Source organism: Parus major, chromosome 5 (assembly GCF_001522545.3).
Source record: "Parus major isolate Abel chromosome 5, Parus_major1.1, whole genome shotgun sequence".
NCBI classification, from domain to species: domain Eukaryota; kingdom Metazoa; phylum Chordata; class Aves; order Passeriformes; family Paridae; genus Parus; species Parus major.
This window is the reverse complement of record NC_031774.1, coordinates 60,388,039-60,391,951: the sequence shown is the minus strand read 5'-3', so window position 1 is coordinate 60,391,951 and position 3,913 is coordinate 60,388,039.

The window sequence follows — 3,913 nt, the reverse complement described above, 5'->3', positions numbered from 1 at the left end:
GAGGGGACAAAGAGCTCCTGGTAATTTTCTTGTTTCGGAATCCAAACCAGATGTCGAACAAAAGGTGAGCAGGATTAAGGCGCGCTCTGAAAGCCTCTCAAGTAATTAATCTGCTCTTTGGGGGATTTGGAACCTCCTGAACTGGATCAAGGCAATGTTTTCCTTCCTTTTCTTGTCGCTGTCGGCAGCTACAAAGTGTTTTTGTGATCTCCAAACCCTGAGCAAACACCGGAGTGTGCGGAGGGGACAAATCCCTCATCCGGGCGTGGCTACTGGGAGGAGTTTTCCAGCATCCCGCTCTGCATTCAAAGCAATTCAGTGGATACACGCCTCATTCCCAAAGTGTTTTACACCAAAAATCCATTCTTTTCCAAGTGTCTGGATCCCAGGAAACCAGTCCCAGGTCAGTGCTTGTGCGGGAATGATGCCTTGGTCCATTCAGGAATTCAAAAAACTCCCAGCCCCAGTTTTGGCGCTTGTTTTTTAATCCAGCTGCACTATTTTGGGACAGAGATGTTATGATAACAGGCAGAACTCAGATCCCGGATCCTCGGGATATTCTGATTCCACAAGGATCATTCAACCATACAAACCTTGCTTCCTGCTTCCACGGAAATCACAGAATCCTGGAAGGATTTGGGCTGGAAGGGACTTCAAATCTCACTTCATTCTTATCCAAACTCATATTTAAGAGTTTTTGTTGGCCCCCTGAAGTTTAAATGCTGATGCCCAGCCCAGAGGGCAGAGGTGACAGCAGTGGTGGCTTTGTGGGAACCTCCAGCCTGGAACCTCTTGGTGCCAGCAATGATGAAGAGGATGAGCTGAAAATTTAGGATTGGGAAGGCTCCCAAATCCTACTCTTCCCTCACCCAAGCCTCGAGAAATTCTTGCATCTCACTGAGCAAAATCCCATTTCCAAATGGGAATCTCGTCTTCCCTTATCCTTTAAATACCTCTTTTCCCTCTCTCCGGTGATTCCCACAATCCAGTGGGAATCACCCCCATCCCGGGACCTCTTTGGCACTGGGAATTCGGCTCTTGTGTGGGACAAATCCAGGTCAGGTTTAAGCTTTGTGATTTAAATGCTGCAGGAACTTCATTTCCCCAGGGCTGAGTGCTCTGGGATTGTCTGGAGGGGATGAATTGGGAACATCCCACCCTGGGAATGCGGGATGTGTTTGGAAAAGGGATCCCTCCTCCAGCCCGAGAGCTCCAAGATTTTAACTCCCGAGAGCTTTTTCCCATTGTTACCCCTGCTTTAGCCCCAGGATCCAACTGATGGTGCTGAAACTTCTGTGAGGCTCAGAAAATGCCAAAAGAGAACAGGGGGGACACTAAAAGTAAATTCTGGATGGCTAAAACCGCTTGGAATGTGGAAAAATAAGCGAAAGGAAAGCTAATTTTGATCTTTTTTTTTCCCCCCCTGTAAACCTGGCTTTGATCAGCAAAGCCATTGTGACTCTTCACAAATAAGATTTGTATTAATGAGTTCATCAAAACCCCAGCCCTCCACTAGATTTAAACCCCATCCATATCCAGGCAGCTTTTAATTAGACACTTAATCAATGGCTTTAAATGGAAGAGGATTGTGATTGTGCGGCATTAACAGATGCCAGATCCGATTTTCCCTGCTGCAACGAGAGGGCCTGAACGGATTTTAATTTTCGGGGTCGAAGATTTCTGCATTGAAAAAAATAAAAACTGAAAAAAAAGGTGTCAGCTGAGATCAGAAGTGGCAGCTCTGCAAAGAGCCGGGGCCGTGGGCCTGGCACGAGGAGCAGCTTTGTGGGAAGAAGGGCACTCGATGGCCATTGATGTCACCAGGAGAGGTGGCACCCGCGGAGACGGCGATGAAAGAGCCGAGGAACAGCCGGGGGAGGGGGCAGAGATGACAAAGAAAGGCAGAGCAGAAGGGACAGAAATAATGGGGTTGAACTCAGCGGGGAGAGCGGTGAGAGCTGAGTAGAGCTGGATCCGTGGCAGGAAAAGAGGAGCCAAGCAAGGAGCCGGGGCTGTGGAAAAGAAAGGAAGAGCTCCAAAAGCTTCGGGAGAGGCACGTGGAACTCGGTACAAAGGTGTTTCCAGCCAATAATGGGATCTATTTGAACTGAGCTTCTGTGACCCAAAGAATCCCAGAATGGTTTGGGTGGGAAGGGAGTTTAAATCCCATCCAATTCCATGGGCAGGGACACCTCCCACTGTCCCAGAGCGCTCTGAGCCCTGGCCTTGGCCACTTCCAGGGCTCCCCACGGCTTTGTGGGGAAAAATAATAACTCTTCAACAACATCTTATTTAAGAGTTCAAGGATTAAGGCATTGCTTTATTCTGGCCAGGATGTGCTTTGGAAATCATTTCATCCACTCACTGCCTGGGTTGGGCAGTGAAAACCATCCCAACCCACATGATCTTCATTAGATTTTTCACATTTCTACATAGGAAACACAGAGAAATCCCTTGGTTCGATGTTCACTGATCCCAAATTACCCAATTCTTGATATTCCATTTCCTATTGGCTGTTGATTGCTATTCTTGGTTCTCTTATCTCTCCTTTCCCAGACCAGGCGTCTCCAGCCCTGCCGGGGCTGGCTTGGAGCTGATGTTCCTTCACGTCCTTTAATTCATTATCTCCTCCGGATCTTCTGGCTACTCCAACCCTGTGCAGGTGTTAAACTCTTCAGACCTGGTCCTGAAACAGGAAAAACCTTCCTGTTCCCTTCCCCCTGGGCAGAACAAACCCCTGACTAAAGTCAGCTCAAATATTTTAGGAGTTTTGGCAAAGCATCCCAGAACGGGACCCAGGTACAACCTCACATCTCCTGGCACCGGCTTTGGGCACAGCGGAAAATCCCAAAAAATTCCATGTGGGCCCCCACCAGCTGCTGTGGACAGGGAAAACCATTTCAAAACCATTTCAGGAATGTTTTCAATGCGGTGTTTAAACTGTGGGAGAGTGTGGGGGGGTCAGGAATGGGAGCACTGGGAGCATCCCCACGGATCAAATGGGCGAGGGAGCACCTTTATGGGGGCTGAAGGAGAGCAGAATAAAGCTTTAAGGCTGCTCTAAAATATTTAATTACTGCAGATCCTCGTTGGAGGCAGTGAAGAGTTACATTTTCTAGTCCATCTGCCCACATTTCCATTAATAAAATAATTCAAGAGCCGTTTGAGGGAGAAAACGCCAGCGCAGAGCCAAAACCGAGCCCAAAGCACGGCTCAGCAGTGACCCAATAATTAATATCTTTCCTCCCACTTCCCCTTAAATAAACTCCAGCTAAAAATCAACGTGGATCTGGCTCAGCTTTGCTGTGGTGAGCAAAGAAAGGGATGTGCTGGAAACAGCTGGAAAAATGACACTTTCAGGTGTCCAATAAACGGCAAACAGGTGTTTTCCCCTAAAAGCTTTGGACCCAGGAACTTCTCTTTGTTTACTGGAGTTGGAGGCAATTTCTGCAGCCATGGAAATTAAAAATAAATTTAAAAGGAAAAAAAAAAGAGTCTGGAAGGATTTTTATTCATAAATTCTCTGTCACCAGTTAAGGGAGACAAGGCACCAACAGGGGATATCAGAGAGGATGAAGGGCCTTGTGAAGAGATCCTGAGGGAGAAAATGGATTTGTTTTTCCTCCTGGGATCTGTGGGCCTTGGAAAGGGGTCATGGAGGGGGTCAGGATCCCGGCCAGGACCAGCACCAGTGTGAGCAGCAGGACAGGACAGGGATTGCTCCCTGAGCTGGGAATTACTGAGGAACCGCAAATCCTGAGGGCAGATCTGGGCCTCTCATGACAAGGAGGACATGGAGGGGCTGGAGTGGGAATGGAGCTGGAGAATTGCTGAGGGAGCTGGGAAGGGGCTGGAGAATTGCTGAGGGAGCTGGGAAGGGGCTGGAGAATTGCTGAGGGAGCTGGGAAGGGGC